This window comes from Bidens hawaiensis, unplaced genomic scaffold (genome assembly GCF_021521415.1).
Source record: "Bidens hawaiensis isolate Kalapana, Puna unplaced genomic scaffold, B.hawaiensis_p1.1 tig00002338_1, whole genome shotgun sequence".
Classification (NCBI taxonomy): domain Eukaryota; kingdom Viridiplantae; phylum Streptophyta; class Magnoliopsida; order Asterales; family Asteraceae; genus Bidens; species Bidens hawaiensis.
In genome coordinates, this window is record NW_027491126.1 from 2,942,009 (window position 1) to 2,948,008 (window position 6,000).

General features: G+C 40.8%; 1 non-coding gene and 1 pseudogene across 2 annotated transcripts; one reads left to right on the top strand and one right to left on the bottom strand.

Moving 5' to 3' along the window:
* Positions 1 to 206: 206 nt before the first annotated feature.
* On the top strand, positions 207 to 279 carry TRNAK-UUU (transfer RNA lysine (anticodon UUU)). Its single transcript has one exon. It is a non-coding gene; the product is annotated as a tRNA-Lys (tRNA).
* Positions 280 to 651: 372 nt separating this feature from the next.
* LOC143618788 (U-box domain-containing protein 14-like) lies at positions 652 to 4,929 on the bottom strand (annotated as a pseudogene). The gene is made up of 5 exons (XR_013151074.1): positions 4,904 to 4,929; positions 3,526 to 3,960; positions 2,769 to 2,885; positions 2,278 to 2,691; positions 652 to 1,726 (listed from the first exon to the last, which is right to left on the bottom strand). The product of XR_013151074.1 is annotated as a U-box domain-containing protein 14-like (transcript).
* Between the last annotated feature and the right edge of the window lie 1,071 nt (positions 4,930 to 6,000).

Sequence of the window (6,000 nt, forward strand, 5' to 3'; positions counted from 1 at the left end):
TGGCATAAATTTTGATAAACCAAACTTTGTATTGAAAAGAATTGATATAATGGTGAGGATGACACTGTATCTAATATTCTAATGTAAATTAAACCAAACTACAAGTTAACTGATTAGATAATAAAATGCTCGTTCGTTTTTTATATCTAATCACCCTTGTTTTCAATTCTATGCTTTATTGATTTAAACTTAGTATTTAATATATAGCCGTTCTAGCTCAGTTGGTAGAGCGCGTGGCTTTTAACCACGTGGTCGTGGGTTCGAGTCCCACGGATGGCGTTTTTGTTACTTTTTATATGTACATTTTTTGTTTAATTTAAAAGCGAAATAACTTTCATTAACTTTTAACACTTTTTTTTATACGTTCATATTGTTTGAATAAATAAGGAACTCTCATACTTCTAATGACACACTACCCTCAACGCATGTGATTAACCTAATATGTCACCCGACTCGCTTTAAATGTGATACATAATACGATTCTCATTCAATACACGCAGCTTCAAATTACGCTACAAATTATTTCAATATTATACAACCTTAACACCCGACAGTACATGACACAAATACAAAACCTTTAAGAATCATACATAAATTATTACTCTTCAGTTTTTATACATAAAAAAACTCGCCATCATAACATATAATCACAAATATTAACCGTTATTAACCACCATATCAACTAACTCGACTCGTTGAAGAAGTTCCAACACACCCCCGGCTTTCCTCTTCGCTCTCTCCGTCCCATTCTCCGACAGTTCCTTCAACACCTCTTCCGCCCCAAGCTCCTTCACTATCTTCAACAACCGAACATCACCCGCACACAACGACCACAATACCGCTGACCCGTTCTCTCGGTTCCGGGCCGACCCGGACCGTATCACCTCCACCAAAACCTCCATTGGCTCGGCTTCCGCAATAGCCATCTTCCCTTCATGGTGGCTCACCAATATAGCAAGAATTGCCAACGCCTCGTCCATCATCCCGCCACTAGCATCTTTCAACAACCTCATTAACGGGGTTACAATCCCCGCCCGAACTGCCCGAACCTTGTTTCCTTGATATATACAAAGGTTAAAAATGGCGGTCGCAGCATCTTTTTTCCCTCGAGGCGTCCCGTCTTGGAGCAAATCGATTAGCGGTGGTATTGCACCCGCTGCACCGATGGCGACTTTATTCTCGTCCACCACCGATAAACTAAAAAGCGTGGCGGCAGCGTTTTCACGAGCCTCGGTACTTCCGTTTTTTAACACGTCGACAATTCTGGTATGGCTACAACGCTCACGATTATCCCTTTATTCGCCTCGTTTATTGATAAATTCAGAAGGGCGGTGACCGCATGTTCTTGAGTTCTACTGTCTCGAGATGATAATAATTCTACCAAAAGCGGAATCGCACCGGCGTCGGCTATGCATATGCGGTTATCAGCATTTCGTTTGGCTAGTAACCGAAGCTCACCGGCGGCTGATCTTTGCTCGTCTGAGTCCCCGATCACGAGTTTTTGGAGTAACGAGCCGATCACGGTTCGGTCACACTCTGAACCGCTTCGTCCAGGTTTGCTGTTGGCTTTAGGCAGCTCGATGCCGTTGCTATCGCACCATAAAGCGATTAGACTCTTTAAGACATAGTTGGGAGTTAATGCTGTGTGTAGTAATGTTTGTTGTGTTTTCGGACATGTTTTGTGTCCTGCATCGAGCCATTTCTAAATAGATGATCTTTCATACGTCTGCAAAATAGCAAGAAAACGACCAAAATTGTCGTTAGATACGTATATATACACAAAAACGATGTTCTAGATCAGCAAGCCTGCATTGACCAGGAAAGTTGGCGTAGAAGACGTCAAATATAGGTAAAAGGAAGTTATGTTATATCGGCTAACTACATAAATATATAATTAAATACTAATATTAAATATTACCTAACAATGTGGAAATCTTCTACAACATAGGAAAACTACATTTTATATGATCAACAAAATGAGCCTACAGACGTCTTCTAAATAGTATTATATATTTATATATGAACTAGAAAGAGTCAAAATAGAACCATTTATGAAAATGAAGTGTTCAATCATATCACAAAAAATATATATAAAAAAAACTGAAGTTGAAAAATAACATAGAAGATAAAAAACCATATGTAGTAACTATGAGGCACAAGATTTAGTAAACTGTCCCTTGAACAAACGAGAAACGACATTGGTAAAATTATATGTTACAAAACCCTTTGTTAAACATTGCATAAAAGCATTATATAGCTATTTAATATTTACCATACCTGTCCGGTTGACACAATCACGGGATCTTTCATCAACTCAAGAGATATCGGGCACCTAAAATCATCCGGAATCACAGGAGACCGATGCCTCATTACACTCTTTCCCCCCTCCTCCATATCGATTTCCGGATTCCCCAACATCACACAACCTTTAATTTCCTTAAGTAGAAACGATATCATCTCAATGCAATCTTCAGGATATCCAACACTCGATTCCACCATATCATGAAATGCAACCGATTCCAACTTTAAATCATTAACCGTTGTCAGATGCAACTTTTCAGATAATCTTTTGATTGTTTCAAGATCCGGCTCGATTTCCCTATTTATCAAAGCCAAATCTCTCTGAAGCTGCATATCAAACGAATCCATTCTCTTTTTCGCTCTTTTGAATTGTACATGCACAAGTTCCGTCTACGAACCAAATAACCGTTAGTCACATATAGAGTTTAGAAAAAAAATAATAATAATAAAGAAAGAAAGAAAGAGACCTGTTCGCGAACTTCCTCGGATAAATTGAGCCTCTAGTAATGAATTTGACTCAGTGCCTCTTCAATTTGCGTTGTTACGGTATGAAACTTTCCTGCGGTTTTCTCAATTCGGAGTGCCTGTGATAAAGAGTAACATAGTTTATATACTTATATGCGTTTAGACTTTAGATATATCGAAAATGTGGAATAAAGCATGAATCTAGACTGATTATTTCTACATATTTCATGCTATCTACACAAAAGCTAAGCATTTGGGTGCTCAGCGCTTAAACCAAGAAGTCAAGAACAACTTCGCGTGTCACCTAACCAATTTCACAAACCGAATCATCTACCCTAATGTACTAGGGGAGCAACCCGAGCAAGCCAATCTCCATCATCCCTCAACATTGATCGGTTTCACTAAATCGAAGCTGCAAACCAATTCACAAAACCGAAGGATCGGCAGCAGTGTGACCAATCAACCCGACCAACCTGAATCCCTTACCCGATGACGCCCGAGCAGGCGAGCACCTTTATAATGATGCATAAAATGAAACATATACTTATATTGGTCCCAAGAACATTAGCCTAGCACAAGTTATCCTAATTCACATGTAACAATACAAAATTTCAAATTAACCAAAAAAAATGTAAAATTAAGGAGAAATCAAATTTTGAAAGACCCATAAATTAAAAAAAAAATTGAAAGACACCTAGCAATTGGATCATGATCAATTACAGAACCCACAAATTATTTAAAAAAAGAAAAAGAAATTACCTGAAAAATCTTGCTGCCATCATTGACTGATTTGAGAAGCTCCAAAGCCAAATTGAGAGCAATAATCAAATCCTGTAAGCCTTTAATATCAGCATCATCAAGCTGTTGTTGGGTGTCTTTAAGCTCCTCAAACAAAGGGCTTAAAAGCTTAACTCTCCTCATCAAATTTCCATACATCTTCCGTATAGCGTTTCTGCACTCGGGTAACCCTGAAATTTCTCTGACCGAGTCAACGAGTTGACTCGCCAAATCTTGATCGGCCATTATTGATTGAAGAAGAAAGACGAGGTGGGGTTTGAATGTGAATTTGGGTTTTTGAAGTCGCGGATGATTTGTGGGTTGCCGAAAATATTTATTGGGTTTTTTAAGGTAGGAGAGAGAAAGTCAAACTATTGTTTTATGGAAAGCTAGAAAATGCCTTTACTATGAATGTATCTTTACTATGAACCGGTAAACTACCCGTGCGTTGCGCGGGGAAATCAGTCGGTAAAACATAAGGGTGGTAGTGGAGAGTCAACGCGAATTTAATGGATATTTGCAAAGCTCGTTACGGTATTGGAACTAAACATAAAAGGGTTGTTATTAACATTTTTAAAAGAAAGTATGCATGGGCGTTGGTAAAAGTGTAAAACCCGATAGTGAGTCGGCGTGAATTCGATCAGTATCGGCAACGTTCATTACGGTATAAGCAACGTTGATAAAACCTGGGCGCTGTCGGTGTTGGACGTTGAGGCCGTGGGTTCGGACAATTTTCGTCATGTCTATTACGGTTCGGTTACGTTCACTGGGATACCAAACTAAAACAAGAAATAACACATAAGTTGGGGTGAACCAATGGGTGTCATAGGTCGTTAAAATCGAGTGTTGGTAAAACCCCAGCGTTTTCGGTCACGATCGATGAGGCAGTGAGTCTACATGAATTTGGTCGACTTACGTCATGCTCGTTACGGTACCGGAACTAAAAAAACCCGTTCGGTTACATCCGTCATGATACCGGAACGAAAGCAAAAATATATAAACAACTTGACAGGGACCAATGGGGAGGCGGGATCACTAAACCAAGGCGTCGTTTAAACCTGAGAATTATCGGTCCCGGGCTTTGAGGTGGTTAGAGTACGCGAATTCAATCAGTTAAAACAAAAATAATATTGATCTTTAGTTGGTATAAAGAAAAAAAATATTGGTAATATCCTTCCCAAGAACGAACCAAGGCAAATGGCCTTAACAACTTCAAACCAAAACACCACTTGCTACCCAGGCAGCAGAACTAACAATTGTGTTCACATTTCATAAATCTCTATATATCTTAAAATTAAATCATTACACACATCACTTTTGTGACACCAAAAGTCTCTTTTACTATATATAGATAATGTACGTGTAGGTTTTAACTATGTTTCTTAAGATTTAGTGTGTTGTAGTTTTTTTTCATAAGTGTATTGATTTGAAGAAACACTAAGTGACCCCGGGCAGATTACGGATAATCTAGGGGCTAAGTAATGTTTCCCACGAGGGTTAGGTCCGGCAAAGATGGATGTTCTTCAGATGACCTGCAAAACATACCGTGAGCTCGTCACTGAGAAGGGGGGGTTCCTCCTTGTGACCACCCTCCGACGTGAGAATCAGACTAGATTGCTCTGAATATAAGTGTATATTGAGAGAAATAGCTAGTGAAGGTAAGATGATGATACCGTTCCAAGGTGTTGGAGTATTTATAGCCGAATGTAGGTTTCCAAGCAGGTACAGCTAGCTGTATAATATTCCTTTTCTACCAACTGTGGGCTACGCACGTGCCATGCTGGTTGGTGGGTAGGCAGCGGCTGATAGTGACAAGGCCGGCTGTGTACTGTTCCTTTTCCGCCGGCTATGTACTATTCCTTTTCCGCCGGCTGTGTATTGTTCCTTTTCCACCAACTGTAGGCTATGTACGTGCCACGACAAGGGTTGGTGAGTAGGCAGCGGCTGATAGTGACATTTTGTACTAGAGCGTGCTCCTCCTCGTACTGTTGTCGATGAGCTGTCACCCTGTGATTGGTTCATGGGCTGCTCTGGTCAGATCTTGTCTATTTTGTCCATACCTTGGCAGGTATAGTACAAAAGACCTTCCAGAAGCGTACGGACTGGCTCATTTGGGCGGGAGTATTCCCGCCTTGCTCATTCCTTCAGGTGACACTGAATTATTGAGTTAGTGCCTTGTGTGTGTAGCCTTGCTATTAGTGCGGGTAGCCTTCCCTGATGGCTTGTATCCGCAGCTGCGGGAACAGGCGGGGTACTTCACCATTGGGAGGCTTTTCCTGCGGGAACAGCTGGCGTACTGCGCGTAAGGTCTTCATCTCTGAGCATGGTGGGTCCTGCGGGACCAGTTGGTCCTTGCGCAGACGTCCCTCTTCAAGGTGAGTCTTGCGGGTCCAACTGGGCTCTGCTGGGACCTACCTCTTCAAGTCCCCCCAGTCCAATGTTCTTCTCATGAATTGT